This window comes from Ambystoma mexicanum, chromosome 6q (assembly GCF_040938575.1).
Source record: "Ambystoma mexicanum isolate Mex_15411 chromosome 6q, UKY_AmexF1_1, whole genome shotgun sequence".
Classification (NCBI taxonomy): Eukaryota; Metazoa; Chordata; class Amphibia; order Caudata; family Ambystomatidae; genus Ambystoma; species Ambystoma mexicanum.
Window position 1 is genome coordinate 1,285,708,783 of NC_090937.1, and position 22,184 is coordinate 1,285,730,966.

At 40.0% G+C, this 22,184-nt stretch overlaps 1 pseudogene; it reads left to right on the forward strand.

Moving 5' to 3' along the window:
- LOC138515330 (large ribosomal subunit protein uL10-like) overlaps positions 1-19,335 on the forward strand; it is a 71,484-nt pseudogene extending 52,149 nt beyond the window's left edge.
- Positions 19,336-22,184: the final 2,849 nt, after the last annotated feature.

Below are 22,184 nucleotides of genomic sequence, written 5' to 3' on the forward strand. Positions count from 1 at the left end.
CAAGTAGAGAGGGGCAGGCTTAGCTAGGCCCAGGCACACACCCATTTCCAAAACACATAAAAAGAGACTGCTGGGACAGGTAGAGACATTCAAATCCAGTTGCTGCGGAGCGTTTTGCAGGACCACACAACATCCAGAAGATACCAGTTCCAGACTGACTCCAGCTACATACTCCAGAACCTAGAACTTATACTTTAGAACCTAAATCAGAGGCCTAAAACCACAAGCTGAGTTCTCTGCAGCAGGCCTCAAATCATTGCAAGCTACTCACAGCCGGGCGAGCTGCTTGAATCCCTTGCCAAGATCTTTCACCAGGTCCAGTGCAGAGATCCAGGAGCCGTGCAGAGACCGCTGTATCCGGACAGACCAGACCAGTGCCAGACCAGACCAGACCGTGCAGAACCGCAGACCCAGACACCAGATCACTGTGAAGTGCCGAGACCAGAACCGGAGTCCAGTCCAAAACCTGACCAGATCCGTGGCGAGGCCTATTTCAAATTTATATTGTGAGTACCTAGCAGAACTGTGCAGAACCAATCTCTTAGTTAAAATAATCTAATCCAAACTATTTTAACCTAAGTAGAACAGCCTCCTAGAAATTGTGTCATCTGTCATTTGTAAAGCTGCACAACTGTCATTTGTCAATTCTGCAGCTGCAAAGCTGTCACCTGTCATTTTGAGTTTACTTAAAATCCGAAAAACTACCTTTATTTAATCGTCCGTATCTGTGGAACCGTTTGGGCTAGGAACTTGGTTTAAATTTCCTCTGAAAGCTTAGAATCTACTTCCTACTCCTTATACTTTTTCCGCAATCACGATTCACGCACTTGCGAATTTTACCGCAATTTGCGATTTGGTTAAAAATCCAGCCACGTGTAACCATCAGCAGTCATTTCTTTCCTTGCTAAAAATTTGTTTGCCTCTTAATCACCATCTCTGAATCATTGCTAAAGTGAGCCTGAACTCATCCCAAGTATCTCTCACTCACCCTGAACCTCCTAAAGGGAATTAAAAGCATTTTCAGCATATTTCTCACTTCATTGCCACCACATTCAAAGCACTTGGGCCTGTGTTTTAAAACTCATACCGGTTTTCTCTAAGCTTGCTGGGGGGGAACTGAATTTCGTATTGTATTTGATTGCATTCCTGAGAACAGTGTGCTCCTCTTTCCATCTACTTCCATGTCTTACATTGAATAGGGGAGGGGGGTGAATTGCCAGAGAAAAAGTGATTATATTATCTTTGCTAAAATCATCTCAAGTATTTCTGTACTGCCTTTTATTCCTCATTGCTTTTCCCTTGAAATCATAAAAGTATTTTTGCTACTTGATCCATCCTATACTAACTCCTCATTGATTATAAAGAAGTGTGCTAGTGTCAGATTACCCATTGTTGATTAACATTATATTTATAAGGGCGATATCGATTATTAATTTATTATAAAAGCGTGGTATCTATATTTTGTCTTATTTCTCAAATAAACCATTTAAACTTGCAAAACAGAACTACTTCTTGGCTCAGTGGGGTCAGGGGGATTCTAAGAGAGGGGGTGTTATATAGGGGTAGTCATCCAAAACTCATGAACTGGACATAAAGATATATCAATAAGGGTTTCCATTCAGTATCCCAGACTAGGCATTGACTTAGCTGTAGTGTTGAATTGAATCTTCTTACATTTGATAGGCAAAGGTGGGAAAGTCTCTGAACAAATGTTCTACTCGCTGGTCGCATGTGAGTGTTCTCCAATTCTTCTTGTTGATACCTCCAATTCTTCTTGTTGATACCTTTTATCCTATTAATCTGCTTAGATAAAAAAACGAATGGTTGCTCTGTGACTGGTTTAACCTTGATTTTAAGTAGATCCTCTCTCTTCTGTGATCCATCCGTGTTTTGGCTATTTTACCTCTTCCACAGAGTATCCCCTGTTGATGAATTTGTTGCCCATCTCTGTAACCTCTTGTGCATAGTTTTCACTGTCACTTACTATTCTTTTCACACGCAACATTTGGCTATGCAGCAAGTTTTTGATAAGACTCGGCTAGTGGAAACTGAGTTTGTGTAGAAAGTTGTTTCTGTCAGTAGCTTTTCGATAAATGTTGGTTCTGTATCCTGTGTCCGTAGCTGTAATTTTAACATCCAGGAAATGTATTGTTGTTTTAGAATATTCATAAGTGAACTATATTCTCTGGTTGACTGTGTTGAAATATTCAAATAATTCTTGTAGCTTGTTCTCTGTACTAGTCCAAATGCCAAAAGTATCATCTATATAACGGATCCATATTTTCAGGTGGTTTTGCCATGTAGGGTGTTGTAACACATGGCCCATCTCGAACTTGTGCATAAGTGTTTGAATAGGCTGGTGCTATGGTGGCACCCATAGAGGTACCCGCCACCTTTAGATAGAATTGTTCTTGATATCGAAAGTATGAGTTTTCTCTTATAAACTGTAGGAGTTCCAGTATGAATTCCTTTTGTGCCGGAATATCGCCTTCTTTCAGCAGAAACCATTCCACTGCCTCTCTTCCAAGATCGTGTGGTATTGAAGTCTACAAGCTTCTCACATCTACTTTGAACAATATGTTATTAGAATTGTACATGACTCCATTCAGATGTTGTAAAAAGTGAGTCGTGTCCTTGATGTATGTACATGTTTTTTGGACCAGTGGTTGGAGGAAGAAATCAATATATTTTCCTAGCGGTTGTAAAATACTGTTGATCCCAGGCATAATGGGTCTGCCTGGTGATTTGTTTGGGTCCTTATGTACTTTTGGCAAGATGTAAAAATGTGGTATGTGAGGGTGATTGTTGGTTAAGAATTTCCGGGTGTGATGCTTTATCCAGCCTAGTTGTTCTGCTTTGGTTAAAAGTTCTTCCAAATTCTTTTTGATAAGGCTGGTCGGATACCTGTCCAATGCAGCATATGTGTTGATATCCCTTAATTGCCTCTTGCACTCTTTGTTATAATCCACTGTGTCTAGTATTGCCAACTCCTCTTCTTTAGCCACCGAAATGCATTGGCTAAATTGTGAAATATAGATCCTGGAGTCTTTGTCTGCCATAAAATCACAGCCCCCAGAGGCTGAAGAATTTGGAATAAATACTTCCTACAACTTTTTAGACGGGACACTGTCATCAATATATGATACAACAGTCTGATTTAAAAAGGAAGTAATGTATACATATCTGTTTGAGAATGAATGGAGAGAAACAAGAAACACTTGAAAACCATTTGAGCACTTTAAGAGCATCAAACACTACTAGGTAATTTCACTGGGTTTTTTGGTTATGTAGGTTAGATGCAGTCCTTGTGTCATAGGACCAGTTAAGTCTGATAGCTCCTGGTACAAACCTTATATTTATCAAGAAACTGAATGCAATAATCAAGAAAAATTGAAAGTTGATCAAATCGCTCACTAGTGCCCACTTCTATCCTCACTTCTCTAGTATTATGATATTCTCCATTTTAAACTTATGAAGTAAGTCCAGAAATGACTTACCTCATAAGGTGATTCCTCAATTAAAAAAGAAGTAGTTGCTCTGGTCCTTCTGTGTATAACTGGGGGTGTGGTAGCCGCCGATTTATAATTGGAACATATCTTGAGTGTAGTATGTTGTAATATTCTAATGTAGCTAAATTGGTGTTAGTAACAATCACCAAGAACCCAACATGCAAGTTTTCTTAATAGTGCTCACATGCAGCGAGATAATAAGGCTGGGTTTGGAATGAATCACAAATCTGTTTCGGGACCCAAAAATCTCTCAAAAAAGGTTCATGTGTTTATTTACATGTTGTAGAGATAGAATAAAATGATATTAGAACAACTAAGGTAGCACATATTTTAAGTATGCAAACAAAAAAATAAAAACAGTATGCATATACATAAGGACCCACAACAAAACTAAACAATAGTCTTAGAGTTATGTGGCGTACATTATTTTCATAGAAAGGACATTACCCTTGCCATGAGAGGAACCAATCCTTACATTCAAACAAATCATGAAAAAATTCATTGACTTACAATTCTTGCGGTGCATTGATGGACTTCAATGAAAACAATATTATGAAAGTAAATAAGAAAAAGGTAGAGCAAACAAAGCAACAATTAAAAATGTGTAAGTTAGAGAGTGAACAGTTGCTGTCTAGTAGTGATTCTAGAGCATGTCAAAGTATTTAATATAGGAGGTACTTAAAGTTCACTGTCCAAAATAAACATCAACTTAATTGATTTCTAGAAGGAGAAAGAACTTTATTAGTATAAAGGGTGGACAGGGGGAGTTGAAGAAAGATGTGCACACAAGTTTGGTAATGGCCAGTCCTTGGTCTACATCTGAAAGAAGCTTCCCGGATATTTAACTGTCAGCAGGTTGATGGTAGAGCCTGCTACAGGGACGTTTCGGCTTTCAGATGTAAAGCCTTCCTCTGGGCCAGTTGGATTGTGACAGCCTTGTGCTTGTAGATCCGGGCTGTGGGTGGAGGAGGGGAAGATGTGCTGTAATTGCGTAGTTATGGACAGCCCAGTTGCAATCTAGTATGTGTTCATAGTAAACAGTGTAGTCCAAGAAGAGTCTTGATACAGGTGAGCCATAATGTCAGCTACTACTAATCTGGCTGCTGGAAAAAGTGTTCTAGTAGGTTGAGCTGTAATGGTCTAGGTGTAACTTCATGGCTAGTGCCAGTAGTAGTGAGCGATGGCCTCTCATAGACTGAGGGTAGCCCATCTAGTGCCACCATTAATGGGTGAAGATGTGAGAGGAAAGAGAGTGGAGATAAGATGAGGAGTCCAGCGATCAGCTGCCCCATGGCACTGTAACAATTTCCTTCCTTCAGTCTTGAGCTCAGGGCTCACTCTCAGAGCCCCTCTGACGCCTGAGCTCTCTTTACTCCAGGGGAACAAACACTTGTTCACACAATGACCTTGGCATGTACTTGGCCTGGTTCCAGCTCTCGGGACGTATGGCTCCTTTGCTGTGCTATAGCCTTTCTCGCTCAGTGGGATGACGATCTGGCATACCGTGCTCCTCCTCGCTTCTGGTCCAGCAGTCCTCTGCCTTGCGGGCTCCTCAGTGCGTAACAGGTTCGCTGGTCCTTCTGTGACACAGTCTCTTCCTAGCTCATACTGTTGAGTGACCTACATAAAAACAGTAACATACATCACTATCATAGCCTAATCAATGGTCCTATTCCATTTGGTTTAAAAAGCAAAAGACTCTGTGGTCCATCTAATTTTCATAGTTTACTTGGGTGTTTATATCGCAGGTATCCTGCCTGTGGTCTTTGCTTGTCACACTCCGATGTCCAGCTTCGGTAGGTGTGGTGGGCACAAATCCATGCCTCGCACTAGGTAAATACCTAGGAGAGATGACGATGGGTGTCTGATCAGTGTCATATTCAACCACTGATTTTGGTTATTAACATAAGGATACTAGCTTGTTTTAAAGAATAATTACTTCCGCATTCACACGGTAGTGTCTTCACATGGATACCAATACCTCCAATTTTATTAGAATATGCAGGGGTGCACTGTACATTCTGAACTTCACCCTTCTGATTTTTAATTAAACGAAGGATACCAGCTTCATTTAAGAAAAATATAACTTCCACATTCACACGGTAATGTCTGCTCACAGATGTCAATACCTCCAATTTTTTAAAGATATGCACGAGTACACCGTACATTGTGACTTCAGCCTTCTGTTAATGCTCCGTTAGTGTAACTCCAATTATTATACAGAAGTGCATGAGTGCGCCATCCATTCAGAACTTCAGACTTCTATTCACGCTACGTAAGTGTAAAGATATTCTGAACTGGCCATCACAAATAAAAGCCCCTCATTTCTAATCTCATAATTTAACGAAGTCTAATCATGCATATCATTTTACCTCGGTCTCGCTCTGTGTGGTGTACCTTCCGCGTGCAGGATCAGTCAGTGGGGAAGCCAAACTGTCCTTCACGTTGCCAAAATAAACACTCAGTTGCCTTGGACACCGCACACATGCGTGCATGCGAATGTGGCGTACCAAGTCGGCCATCTTGCTAGGGAATTCTGAACTTTAGTATAACTATACATTTTAGATCTGTGGGCTTCTCGAACTCCCATGAATGTGAAAGCCGGCACCTCACAATATACTGTTCTTATATATATAATTTTAATGCCCTTGCCCTGGCTGAAGGCTTCTGTGCCCAAATGAAACCTATTGGTACAACATGTACAGTTTGCGCATCCGAAGACCATGGCTATTTGGCCCTGAGGAAACTATAGTAGAACAAAACCCATGAAAGTCAGTGAAAAATCATTAGCTAAGACAGAGTTATGGTGATCGGATTTAATGCAACAAAACCTCTGAAATTCAGCCCTCGCATATCAAGCGAGTCCACCTAAACTATGCGCCCACTGATGCACAGCCTATGACCACAATGATAACATCACAGATGGCATCACTGGTGATGTCACTCATTACATCACACTTGACATCACTTATGACATCACTGATGGTGTCACTAATTACATTACACATGAGATATTTGGTAAAATCAATAATTACATCATATATGTTTATTGATTATATACGTTATATCTTTGTTCACCACATTTGATACATAATAACAACATAACATGGAACAATACACTGATAAAGAAGTATCATATGATTTTGTGTGGAACATTCATTTGTAGTTCTTATCAACCTATAAAATGTAAAATAAAAATATGTAAAACAATACAAAGGGTTTGAATTTCATGTTTTAGTAAGCAATTACAATACTTAATTGCAGGGAAAATACCTGATTCAGCAAATTTGTTTTCAGGTATTTCAAACATATTATAATAAGTATATGTAGCAGTAAAAACAGATATAAGAATAGATAGAAGTTGAACATGTGTAATAGTAAGTGTTATGAAACTAATAGATGTACACATTTAAATGTACAATTCTCCTAACTGTAATATTACATGAATAGATTTTCCAAATGAAAAGTTTAATAAACTAAATAATCATTGTACATATTGCACCAATAGGATGTAATTAGTGATGTCACCAGTGATGCTATCAGTGATGTAACCTCTTATGTCATCATTGTGGTCATACGCTGAGTAACAGCGGGTGAGTATAAAAGGTGGCTTTGCCTGAATTGTCTGCTGAATTTCAAGGGTTTTGTTGTAATAAATTTTCTCCTAACGTCTCTTTAACTACGTTTTTTCACTGAATTTGAAAAGCTTTGTTGCAATGTATTGTTCACCTTAACTGTTTTCAAACTTAAGGTTTTTTCAGTGAATTTGAAAGGTTTTGTTGCTATGTATTTGTAGCATTAAATCTAACCACCATAACTGTCTCTTAACTAAAGTTTTTCACTGAATTTCAAGTGTTTTGTTATACTTTAATTTCCTTTGCATCCTATTTCCTCCACCAAATAGCAATGGTGCATGCACTTTTTTTCTCCTCCAAACAACATTGGTGCATGTAAGTTGATAAGTACTACAAATGACTGCTTCACACTTAATCTTATCATACTTCTGTATCCTTGTTTTGTGTCATGTCATGTTGTTATTGTTGTTAAATATAATAACATAAAATATGTATCAAAACATGTTAACTCATTTAATCAGTAATGTCACATTTGATGCAATTATTGATCTAATTGGTATGATGTAATGTAATTGGTGATGCAGCCAATGGTGTCATCAGTTATATCATCTGTGATGTCATCATTATCTTCAAATGCTGTGCAACAGGGTGCCCAAAGTTAAGGTGCACTTGCTCAAAATGCAATTGCTGAAGTTCAGAAGTTTTGTTGCGTTAAATCGACTCACCTTAACTCTTTCTTAACCCAGGATTATTCACTGAATATAATTGTCGTACTTATCAACTTATACACTTTAAAATAAAAATATGTAACTTCATACAAGTGGTTTGAATTTCATGTATTAGTAAACAATTACAATACTTCATTTCAGGGAAATATGCTGATTCTAGTAATTCAATTTCCGGTATTTGAAACCCATTCCTGCAGAATTCCCCCTGAAATTCCCCCAATAATGGCAACAAACTACAGGAGGTGGCCAGGGAGCAAATAAGTAATTGAGGGCAGTGGGACAGCCATGGAAAGAGGAGGGGGCACTTGGTGAGTGCCTTTGAGGACAGGGAAGAGTTTTGGATTGTTGAGTGTTATCGGGGGAATACCGGGGAAATCCCACGGGCATGGGTAGTTCAATGCCACTGCATGTGTAGTTCTTTGAAATTATCTGGGGAATATCCAGGGAATCTCATGGGAATGGGAAGAGAGAGAAAAACGTACACCTGCAGTGATCACATCTCCTCGTCAGGGGGTAATGGGCCTCTGTGTCAAAGGTCATGGCCAGTGGGCCCCAAAGAAACCTATTGGTGCCCCACGTACAGAATCCACAGCCAAAGGCCATGATTAATTGGCCATATGAAACCTATTGGTGCAACATGTACAGTGCCCATGGCTAAAGGCCATGGCTAGAGGGTCCCAAAGAAACCTGTTGATGCAACATGTACAGTTTCCACGTCTGAATGCCTTGGCCACTGGCAATGGCCAAAGGCCATAGCAATTGGGCGCCAAAAAAACCTATATCTGCAACACGTGCCACGGCCACAACCGAATGCCATGGCTAGTGGGCCCCGAAGAAACCTATTGGTGCAACACGTACATTGGGCATGGCTGAAACTTGAGGCCAATGGCCGTGGCCGAAGGTCATGGACAGTGTGCCCCAAAGAAACATATTGGTGCAACATATAAAGTGGGCATATGGCCATGGGATAAGCTAGTGTACCGCAAAAAAACCTATTGGTGTAACATGTACAGTGGCCACGGCCGAAGGCCATGGCTAGTGTACCCAGAAGAAACCATAGTATAACAAAACCCTTGAAATTCAGTGAAAAACACATGGTTAAGAAAGAGTTAAGAGGTGCCGCCGAGGTTTCGAACTGAGAAACACTGTTTCCCCTATGCAAGTGGTGCCTTAGTGTGAGTAAGGATTGGAGTATGTTTGCAGAATGAAGGGGTGGCAGGATAGGGGGCATGGCAGATGATAGGAAAAGGGCCCCACTCCTCCACATGTATGCTTGTTTGCTTTCTCCCATTGCTTCCCCTCCTGTCCCCTGATTTTATTAAAAAACACTGCACATTCAATGTTACATCGTTTCCGTGTAAAAAATAAATATTTGTATTCATCAGTGATCAATTGGGGAATTCTAGACCATTTGAGCACACTTGAGCCATTTTTGCGGTTGCCAATTCATTGACCACTGACAAATATTTGTATTTAAAAGAAATGGTTTAACATGGATGTTTAAGTGTCTCTGTTTGTGCCCACAGACCCTCTGTGTATGTGTATCTGTCTGGAGGAGTGAAAAGTATAGGCTACCTGACGGCTTTAAAAGGAAAGCCATGTGCAACTTCCATGTATGAGGCTTGCGTGAGGCCACAGTGTCACGGTCACCTCCCAACCCCCTGTGGCACGCTATACCTCCCACATCCAGCGGCCCATCAGAAGTTGCAGATCCCAAATTGCTGCTTAGCAATGTCTTTCTTCAAGGAGGGTTTTGTAAATTAGGAGCAATTTATAAATGATGGCTCATTTATGTTTTGGACAAGAGGCTCGTAACATTTCCGTGTGAAAAATGTAAATGGACATATCATTCTGAAAGCACACAGAAAGCACAAGTTAGTTGCCTAAATCTACACCCCCTTCCCAGCAAATATCACACAGAACAGTTTTAAACTAACTACATTATTAACAGATATTCATATTTAACACCAAAATGTTTTTTTTGTTGGTAGAATGTAACATTTTCATCACATGAGAGATGGACCCTCCATTTCTCAAACACTGTAAAACAAACAGGTAAACCTTTCACACATTACATTTTTTTCAAAGCATTTAAAAACAAAAAGGCAATTATGCCACAATTGTACACTTTTTGCCAAACATAGTTCTATAAGGATTTAGATATTTGTGTGAGTACTTTACTATGGTATGTCTACTTTTCAAGTTATCTTGATAAAGAAGAGTATTGTTGAAAGCCAGAGAAGGGGAACTGAGTCATGATTTTTTACCCAGCATGTGGCAAGAGAGGTTACAATCCTGGAGACTGGTGCAGTTATTTTTCCCTGATTGTGGCTGCTTTTCAGGGCACAATTAAATGATACATTTGGGTGGACAGTGTAACTTATTTTCAGAGGGCGAACATAACCCCTTGGATTATTTTTAGGTTGGCAAGCTTACTGAAGTATTTGACTACCAGGATTTTATGCAGGTTGTTATGTTCCCAGTGTAGATGGTTACCCACGAGACCACAAGCACTTGTCTCGCATTGGGATTTTGTTTTGCAGGGAATATTTCACAACAGATTGCTGGTTTAAAAGTGAGCACCATTTATACGTTGCCAGCATATTTATTGGAATATTTCGTCTCTCAGGTTATTCTTCTGGTGTTCAATTGTCAATTGAACTACATTTGTATCTTTGACTTTAAGATATGTTGCGTATATACAGGGTGCCAGCTTTTGATTTTCGCATTGCAGAAAAAGTACATGGGCATAGGTTATTTTTGCAACCCACATTTTTTTTCCCTTTTCAGTGCTGCTTAAATGCGGTTAGTTGGGGTCCTGTGATGCATCACAACAGTCACCAAGAGACCAGCCATAAAACAAGGGGCTTCTAGCACATTGCTTAACCAAAGTGTATGATCCTTGGCAAACCATTTAATCTTACTGCGCATTGCCTAAAGCAATTGTGACTTCCCAAAGACTACCATCTTTTAAACATAACAATACCAGTGTCAGAACAGGTCAACATCACTCTGTGATTGATGATGATCTTTGAGCGATGGTTGAATTAGGGTGGATTTCAAGGTTAATCTCTCATACCTAGGCATATATTATACTTGCAGCCAGTCCTGAGAGATATTACTCTACTTATGCGCACAATGAAACAATAAAACAGTTATCCACGATTTTCTGAAGGGGGCACACAGCAAAACACTGATAAAAACAGATTCTAAAATGCTTTGAAAACACTGGGAAAAACCCTGCAAGCGTAAAATAAAATAAACCCCTAAAACAGGACCCCTATCCACATTGCACCAATAGGTTTCTTTAAGGCCTACTTATGAGCTCCACTGAGCTCCACTGGCTTCCTGTTGAGGCAAGAGTGCAAATTAAAATCCTTACCGTGGGACACCAATTCTGATCATGGCTACAGCACAAAGTGCTGGACAGGATTGCAGCAAACATTCACGAGGAGTATCAGCAAGGACCTCAAAGCATGGTTTTGCAAATCTGTACTGTCTTTTATTTTTTATAAAGTGTCAAAATGTAAGTACAAAAAATGGTGATATAACTTTGGTATTCACTTTACTTGAAAAGGCCCTGTAGTCACTTTTGAGACAGCAAACTATAACTTCCATAATGCAGTTCACATTAATTCAAATATCCATGAAGTTATGTGAGGCAGGAGACAATGATTCCCACACTTCACTTTACTTGTAATCTCTTGAAATTCTTTTGTGAGGCAGCAGGATACTATTCCCACAATGCAATTCACTTTACTTGTAATCTCTTGGTTGTCATTTGTGAGGCAGCGAGACCTACAATAACATGTACTGTACTTGAAATTGTTCTGTATTCATTTGTGAGTACAATTTCCACAGTTAAATTCACTTTACTTGGGTATCTGACGATCAATGAGTTCACTTATTCTTCTGTTAATTGTGAGCTCTTTCCTCTGATATTCAGTTTCTTCAATAAATTAGGTCAGGAATATACCCTAGCCATTGTTTTAATACTAACAGTGTATCTTTTGTTCCTCCTGAAAGTTGTCTATTTTGGTGGAAAAATCTATGTTGAAAACAATGGAACCGGTGCATGTTAGAATGTAATGTTGTATACAGTGATGCAAAATATAAAATGGCAAAAATAGTGTGTCACTCCTAGACTAGGCTGCATTATTCTGTGATTGCTTAGTTAGAGGTGCACATCTTGTAAATATCAGCAATAAGTTGGATTCCTGCTTGTCACACAGAACCCTATATCTGTACACTCGCTCCTTATTAAATGCACGATCACTTTGAACCCAGCACATAATGCTTAATCTACAGCCTAGTAGGGGATGGCTCTGCTTCAGAGTCTTGACAGAAGTTGGAAATTCATTTATAATGGCTACACACAGATGTGCTGGTTTGGTTTAGACTGACAGGTGCTTACACAGCCTAGCTTGAATTAATAGCTTGTACGTGGAGACCCATTGAAGATTACTGTAACGCTGGCAGAATTCTCCTTAACCCGAGCTGCAAATTCCTAAATTCCTTGCATCATGCATAGACCTCAATGTAATGAATATCTATATAAGGTCAAACACAGAGGAGGGAGAAATGCTCAGAGAGTGGGGTGTCTGAAGCTGTCTTGTTCAGCGTCCGCTCCTATGCCAGTTTCTACTTTGTTACTAATACGTTTATCAGATAAACCACATAAGAATCTGTGGTAGAGTTTGAAGTTATTTCAGCGTCTCTATTCCATGTCTTGGTCTCCTGAGCATTGTGCATCTGTGCTTTACCCAAGTCCTTGGGATCTTCTCTGCTCAAGAGGACAGCTCATCCCCTTCACCTGCCGATAATGCAGTTATCTTTGTCAATTCTCATCGGCATGTGTTACACAAAAAGTTTATGTTGCGTTGCTCATCAGAAGCTGAGGAAAACTATTGAGACATGAATTGAAATGCTGAATATTTTGAATTATTTAACAAATCAAATGTGATTGGTTATTATCAGGTGTTTTGGAAAAGTGTTTCTGTGTGGTTTGCACAAAAATAGCATCAATTGAGCTCAGGCTTGTTGTGCACAGGATGCTGCTATAAAAGCTGAGGGAGTAGATTTAGGTAGATCTAGATAGAAACTTCAAAAGTATTTCTCTGAGCATTTATTGCATGTATCGATTTTTATATTATTCCAAGTTTAGGCTTCCCTTTCAAGGTGACACGTGAAAGCCCATCCACGTTAACTGCTCTGGATCTTTTCAATGTATGCATACTGTTTTCAATGTCAGATGCTGAAGGTGGGCCCTCCCAGGAGGATAGCTCTATACATTTGATATGCTATTCTGTCCCTACAACACCCCCGTATGCTTGGGAATGTGGGCTGCCCAAGAGCACACAGAAATTGCATTTCTTTGGAAATGTGGCTGGTCAACATCAATGACATTCATACATTTCCTAAGATCTGCTGATTTTTTTCTTCCATATTATTCTTAAATAGTTTGACTGTTCCATAGACCAAGTAAACTTTTACGAATTTTTTAGCGAGTTTGTATGTTGTTGCTTTCATTTTTGTTCGGAAATTTCATAGTGACTGAGAGAAGTAAAAATTGTCTCACCAAATTCCTATTTGCTCTACGATATTTTTTCTTTTTCAGAAAGATCTCTTGAACTAACACATGGGTATTACTATTTCTGTTATGCTATGCTGCTGCAAATTAGGCACAGCAAGAAAACACAATTGTATCAAAGAAGCATTTACACATAGCTGTGATACTGCTGCCAAGTCAGATGGCTGGGGATACCTACAGGTACATTTCAAAGTAATCTCCTAGACTATTCTTCTCGCTTGCATAGATTGCCATTAGATTATCATCAGTACAAAAGCAATTTGGTCTTCCTGGTACACTCAACCTGGTTCAGATTGTGTTGTTGAGGCAGGGGACTTAAATCCCCCTTAAAACTTGTAACAATCTGTGTTCATCGGTGTGTTTAGGGTTCCGATATATATACACAAGTAAGATGTTATTGGTCTTTGAGCCAATGTCTCAAGAAAGAACCATATCAGAGCACTTCCAGATGCCAAGTCACACCTATACTCCATGGCACCTAAGGAGTTATCAACTTTTATTATTAACCTTCCACCGGGATGACCTTCAGAAGCTTTCGCTTCTTTCTTCAGAAAAATGGAATAGCCATATAGACAAGCCGTTTCTAAAAGACAAACGATTAAGTTAAAAGTACATAAGTCAGTAAATGAAGACTGACAATTTAAAGCATGTGTGTGGCCTCTTGAATTCCAGGGATAAGACTTAAATGTAATGTTTACTAAATAACATGCTTGCTCATGGAAGGCCCCCTCACGCTTACAAGACAAATCATGACCACTCTCCATACATTTTTTGGGTAGAAGCGACGTTTCCAAACAAATAATGCTTTCTTTTTCCCTTTTCTCCTACAATACATTTACATTTTATGATTGAATCATAATATTAGAATATTATGAACATATTTTCTAGTCCACGGATTCTGTGCTTAACAACCGGGGAATCTGCTAATGGATTATAAGGAAATGCATCAATGACAAAAAGGCCTCTATACCTGTCCTAACTTCATTAAAACCCACTTTGGAATTCATATGCAGAACTACAAAATCCATATGCAGAACTACAAAATCCACTCTCGTGTCCACAAATTCAACCTGAAGTATATCATTATATAGTTATACTCCGAAGGACGCAAATATGGTTTCATCACAAAAAATGCAAAAATGTTTGAGCGATTTTAAACTATAAACTCAGATACTTTAAAATCTTTTCAAAGCCAATTATCAGTTTCCTTGAGGAAAGTCCAAACTTTTTTTATCGGTTTAATACTTCCCAAATCTTGTGGCATCACCCAGGGCATTCACCAGGCGTCTACTGAAGTCCATGCAATTCAATGCTGCTGACCTGGAGAGGTCAGACTGGATTATGTTTACTCTGGTGGCTCTAGATGTCCCAGAGGCATCTGTCGTTCCTTTGTGTACATAAAGATGGACAGCTTTTCCTTTCTCAAGGTTCTCCTTAGCACAGGAGCTGTGAGCCTTCACGCATTCAACTTCTTTTATTGCTTCTGCTTTGTCCTTATTAGGTGGCTTATCCTTGTTGAGATAGGGTAAAATGCCACAATCTTACATTCTGCTGCAGGGTCTTTAGACATTTTCTGCTTAAATGTGGGAATGTCACTTCATGAAGACTTCACTTACCCATGAAGAGTCATTATTGAATTTGCCACAGGAATATTCTTGATCTGTGTTTACTATTCAAACACTTTTATTTGGTGTTGGGCACAAGCTTTTTAGGATTTTAAATCAAAGGCAGCACTTGCATACACTCCAATGATTGCCTGAGTTGACTGGCGTGGCTGTGTCAGACTTTTGTATAACAGCTCTCTGTTCGTATTAGGTGGTTCTTGCAGACCTTCTACAAATGCCACTGAATTGTCTAAATGCATATTTGATTTAGGTACATCCTCCACAATAGAAGCCTTACTCAGCAATGCATCATTGACAAGTGATGGACTTTGAAAGTTTAACTCTGAGGATTTAGTGACTGGGCCCCATGAGTCTAGTGCATTATAGACTTGATTTTAAAAGGGTAGAGCGGAGTTTGACTTCCATACTAATATTGTCATACAATCTGACAAGGAATTTCAGGTATTTCTTCCATTAACTGGACACATCTTTCCCCTTCCCCGATTCTCATAGTCAATTATTACAATCACAGGTTTCCCGGTGTTATCAAGTCTCATATTGCCACTGTGTATATTATTATGAGGGGAAATATGGTGTAACGTAGCTTAAGACAGAAGGTGCCTCATCTGGTTTAGAGGTGTTTACTAGGTTCTACGATGTTTCCCCACAGGCTGACTTGATAGAATCCTGGTTGACCATGTCCAATCTCAGCGCTGTGGGGAAACATCATTTCCCTTGTGTGCCCCGTACTCACCATCCTCCTTCTATGCCAGGGACACTGCCACAACCCCCATTATCCCTGCTGTCCCCCCACTACTTACCTTGTCTTCTACGCTCTCTGTCCCATTCTCCCTCCTCCCCACCCTCCTACCCCCAATCACGCTCACACATACATACCACAACACACACACAACTAACCCCAGCCCCCCTCCTTACCTTTCACGTCCGCCTATCGCCACTTCTGAGTGTCTGACTGATTTGTTTCCCACAAACAAATTGTCCGGAATGGTTCACTGGCTTCTCCCCACGAATTCTTACTTGTACGCTAGTTTGCTTGTTCACTGCGGCACAAACTTTGACAACTGCTCTTGAAGTCACGCCTCACACTGTGTTTGTGAATAAGTAGATCCTCCTTCCTATCCCTGTGCTGCTGAATACACAATGCAGAAACACCAATTTATACAAAAAGGGCTGCTGATGTAGACTGCGTGCGAGAAGACAATCCTTAGTAAGCTTTCAAAACCCTGAAGGCAGAGTGCTACACCATTCACTCTTTTCCCGTAACTCTACCACATCACAGTGACCACCGTGCACCACATGAATGGGATTCAATGTTCTTATCAGTGAGAGAAAAACAGCATTAGATGTTTTTGAAGCAGGCAGGGTATTAGATTACCATAATCAACCCTTCCATAAGAGACTGTACTTGGCTCTGCCACCTTTTATTGGCTAGGCCAAATACTGGCTGCAGAGACAGACCCTTTATTTATTGGAAGACCGGATGATATTCATTCTGAGGTTGGAGGTAAGGAATTACTGGCACCGCTAAGGGTGCCGATGCCGGTAATCCCTTACCTCCGTATTCCGAGGTCCCTTTGCGGTTCCTTCCTTACCTCCTGCTTTTAGCAGGAGTTAAGTACGGGACCCGCAAAGGTACTTCGGAGGTAATTACAGTACCGTAATTTACGGTGCCGTAATTGCCTACTTCCCCATTCCCATTGAGCCCTATGGGGCAGAAATGGGAATGGGGAAGGGCAAAAGGTGAATGGGGAATTATCGGTCCCTCCAACCCTGGAATGGACCGGTAATTACTCCATTCACCATGCCGGATTTGGGACGGTTTCGGAGGCAACCATGGAGCTAATTACTCCATGTTTAGCTCCAAACCCGGAATGAGGCCCATTGTCTGTAACTGAATGCTTAGTATTTTAGTCACCATGCTATATATTAGTTGCAGAGAAAATGGCTCATATTTCTGGTAGGCTAGAGAAGATTAGACAGGAGCAGGCCCCTATGAAAGAGGAAAGGGACATCTGTCTGATAGTGACCAACAGATGGTAATCTATAAAATTGGCTAATCTGAAATGAGAGGAACAGACTTTGGAAAATCTATCAAAGAGGCACACAGACCTATCTGTAAATTGCATGTGAACAGATATAATGCAGTGATGAAACTAGATAAGAATAAACACTCCACCACATGAAATTTGAAAGTGTCTAACTGCTCTTTTGAATTTTAATAATCAACCATTATATAATGGACCCTGCCATGAATCCGATTGTATGTCATCAAAATTGTGAACACCTTCAATCATTCTTCATTTCAAAACCAGTGAAAAAATCACACTTTTAACATCGAAAATTTGAAAGTTTCATTGTTTACCCAAATCGCACCCCTGCGCTTACACTCCTGTTCAAAACATTAAAATCTGTAAGTGCTGCACAACTCATGATATAGTGACTAAAATCAACAGAACCAAAGCAGCCTGGTGACCCATTCACAGCTTCCCGGATCAAAAAGTTCACACTTGCTACAAATATTTGGTATCACTCCTAAATGCCTCTCTCCCCAGGGCAAAGTGCAAGACATTGCAAAACATGCTACTATTGAACTTTGGTTGAAAAGGCTGCTCGCAGACCTGAAGGGCTGTGCCAAGTTCTGTACAATTTAAAACCAGCCACTTCCAAGCAAAATTAAGTTAATGTGGCGTCCTGAAAAACTGTCCACAACCAACAGCGTCATTTCGATCCCTTTAGGAGAAATGAATCTGACAAAAATAGCATTAATAGGAATCAGTTGTGCACAGGAGGCTGTCATAAGGAATAGATTTAGGTAGGTCTAGGTAAGAACATGAAAAGAATTTCATTGAAGGTGCTTTAGCAAATTAAAACAGGACAGGCAATATTTTTGTCGTAGCTACTGACTCTTCTGGTTTATCATTATTTATTTAACGTAACACAGTTTTGTTATAAACCTTTCACATCGAAATTGAACATTTAAAATGTTCAATTCATATTCCAGATGGCACAGAAACTATGATATATACAGCAATCCTAAAAGCCATTAATTATAACTTCATATTTGTTATTAATGAAATTTCCACAAAAGGACAATGTGGTACAAAAAATAACCTAATCAACGAGAGATGTGTTTTGCACACATACATTGATGCGAGAAACAATGTGAAGCGGTGTGCAATGGTTAGACACACATTTAGAAAACAAACTTGTTCTCAATATCTTTGTTTCCTGCTATTCTAAAATAGTGAGGATCATGTCACTGCCTTCTCATGAGGACCATGCCACAGCACTACTGCTCCTCGAACTACCTGCTGTCTTTGACAACGTTGACAATTCAGTAAGAGATCTGGGCCTTCTAACACATCATGAGTCATGTGTGGGGTCACTCAGAGATCCTCTCTAGCCGTGCTTCTTTCCAGTGGCTTAAATTATTGAATTATTCAACCTTCAGTTCCAGATTTAAGCTGATGACACCAAGATCCAGCTTTGACAAAAAGATGTCTCAGACTTTCTGGATCAAAGACAGAAGAGCCATTATAAACAATCTTCAATTAAAGTTGGCACAATCACTGTACAATGCTCTGCCACCAGTGAAAAAAAGCAAAAACCTAGGCATCTGCTTAACAGAACTCAGGGGCATGCTGCTGGCCAATAAGGTGCCTGCTTCAGCTCATAAAGGCGCAACCGTTGCCTGTAATGAACCTGCATCTACTCACACCCCAGGCTAGGATTTGAGAAGACGTCTTTCTTCTATGGTTTGGGCATCACCACCAGGCTCTCCAGAGGGACCCTGGATATCTTGAGAGATATGCAGCTCTTGAAAACTGCAGATAAAAGAGGGCGCCACTGAAGCCACTCTGCTAAATATTCTGAGCATCCCCCCATTTTACTTCTGGCTGGTCATCCAACTGCTGTATGATAATGGCAGGATCTACTAGCATGCAGTGCTGCACATCAAAGAAGAATCCTTGCAAGTCCATTTTTTGGAACGTCTTCATAGATTTGCTAGTTTACGCCAGTAGATTGGTTATCCCGCCATTACATCTGCACTACATTCACTAGATTTGCTAGTTTCTGCCAGTAGATTTTTATCCGACCATTACATCTGCACTACATTCAGCTATCAATTGATACAAGGGGGTTCTGTTTCTGACCGTGGACAACAACCACAACTTTCCACTGACAGATAAGGTCAAGTCTTTCATGGAGGACCCCATTGCCTTTGTGACTGCTGCTCCTCATGAGGCTGCCAAGAATGAGAAGGAAACAGAGAAATCTGAGGAATCAGACGCTGATAGGATAAGGTAATCTTGATTCAACTGCGTCCTTTGCATTGCTTCACCAGTCAGATACATTTTAAAAATCGAAGTCTCATAGAAAAAAGTTAGGTTTTCCAACTACTTAGTTCTTGCCATTTAATAGAATTTGTAAGATCATGTATACTCTCTAGCCCATAGCAACACAGCGTATTGAGCAACCTCAATGTTACAAATTCTAAAAAAAGACAAAGACTCCAAAACATTGAAGCTAGTGTCTGCTATAACATCAAGAAACAGGAACATATGGCACCAGCCTCAAAGACCATCCACTGGATACCATGAGAAAGGATTCACTTCAAGGACATATGTATTCACCATATGGCCTTCTGGAGCAAGCGTGGTCTAAAAAAAGCAGAAGAAAATGGCAAACGACAATGTTATCCTTTCTCTGTATTAAATGCTCCAGTGACTCCTTCCTGATTAATCCAAGGGTTTCATCAATTGCATGGGGCCAGATTTTGGAATAACACAAATAATTTCCTAATTGCGATCAGAACATAATTATCATTGGTTCAGGAATAACACAATTAACTTCCTGTTGAAATAGACCTTGGTTATCTGGTGTAAGAATCCTCTGCCCATACTCCATGGATCATAGCTCGTATCACCAGCCTATCATCTGATTAGTACAATAAATCCAGCCAACTCTCTATCTAATGCGTCCCTAGTGTAGAACCAATATTGGTAGCAGGACACTGACTCGACTCTGTGTATTGAATGCAGAGTTCACAAAACAATGGAATCCGTCGTCTTCAATGGTACCTTTGCATGCTGAAGCGCCTGCACTTATTCATGCCTACCTTAACGAAATCTGTTAATAACAGAATAAATAAATAAATGTTAATACAAACATCCCATGCATTTAGCACAGCACTGCTAACCGAACTCTACAGCACATAGCTTCAGAGATGAAGCACCGCTTTCTACGACTACATTTTGATGATGTAAACATACGCCTGTATTTTTTGCTTTTCTGACGTTTATACACAGCCCATGATTGCGTATAAGTGTAATACATTACAGCACTTCCTTTCCATCTCCAGTAGAGGTATAATAACGATGCTCATGGAACAGATCCTGTGCATACTAATATATCTAAAATTAACTTCCAATTTGTCTTGTACAATTCCCACGGGAGATCCGGGATTAATTCTAAATACAAAATGTAGTTCACAAAAGCAAGCCATCCGAGTTCATAGCACCACTCCCGAATTAATGGTGTTGCCAGTCTAGTGACACATGGACCATTCATGAGGAAATGAATTATGTCAGGCGAGCATGAATGGGAAACAACAGCAAACGAAGAGAACTAGAGAAATATTCGTGATATGTCTGTCCAAACCATCACTTTGATTGACAGACATTTTGTTTTTACATTGAAAGGCATTATTTCATATGAATGTGTAGTAGTCTCTGCAGTCCTCAATGTATACTGCTTTCCACCAGCACCAGTTCCATTCATCAATCCGATTGGCTTCGTGAACATATTAGAACATTATTGCTTGCTTTGAATTCCTGTAAAAAGAACCATGTTGAATGCGCTTCATATCATTTTGGTTCAGATGCAATGAAGCCCAAACTGATAAGCAAAGAGAGTGTGCTGCAAAAGGCAAAGTGCTTCATGAAATCCGGATTCATTGCAACTGGAAATGTTATCCTTAGATAAGGAGAGGGCGGTGTTAAGGAAAAGCTCTAAACGCATTTACAGAGCAGACAATGGAATTTGCTACCACCTTGCCTAAGAGCTGAACTATCCTACTGGGCATTCAGAAAGGCCCTAAAAACCTGGCTGTTCAACTAATTGAACATCTGTATATCTTGACTTTCATGTGTATGTAACTGATTTGTAACAGCCCTGCGATGACCGAGGGTTTATGTGCACTTTATAAATGAAATAAATAAATAAATAAATAAATAAATAAATAAATAGGAACAGTATAGCGTGAACCCGGCAGAGGGAAGCCGACAATAAGGGATGAAGTCTGAAGCACTATTTAAAAAGACGTTAAGACGAAAATCCAAGGGTGAAAAGTCCTCACCCAAAGTCCATTTGCAAAGGAACTTTTTGTTTGTTTGTTGTTGAAATCATCAGGCCCTCGTAGACAAGGTATGTTTTTTGTTGAAAAAAGACTTATCCATAGAAGAACCTGATAGCAGGAACTAACTGTCAGCTTGTGCTGAGAAAGCATGAGCGAGTGCTGTGTTCCAAGGTCCCACCTTGTCCAGTGCTGAAAACGTGGTGAGGGAGACAGCTGGCAATCACATGCTGGAGTAAGGAATTGTTTTTTCTTAGTATAGGCCCTTTTATTTTGACACAACGCCACAAGGACTGCCTTATTTTTCATTTGATGGTCGACGCTTGCTACCATCTTAGATTTAGGTTTTTCCACTTTACATTTACAGTTTAGTAAACACCCTTGAACTGTGATCACTTGTGTCTGTCTTTACTGTTGCCACCATGAGTTCCTTACACTGCTCCATAATTGAGTTTACGGGAGAAGACGATATGGACGTCATGTACGTTCATCTGCGCTCAATTGTGGTAGAGAAATTGCTGTTGTCTTCAGTGACGAGTTTCCTTTTGTTGGGATTAGACTTGACGGACCTGCATGATTGGGTGGTGGAATATTCTTCTATCCTAGCCTAACCTTATGGTTAAGTTGTGCTACTAAAAACCTATGAAATTCAGTGAAAAAAACGTTGTTAAAGGGACGTTATGGTTCCATGTAAAACCGAAAAACCCCTGAAATTCACCAGTTATGGTAAGCTAAGCCACCATAACTCGTGCCACCACCATGACATCACATGTGCATGTAAATGGCGTGGCACATTTTGTCT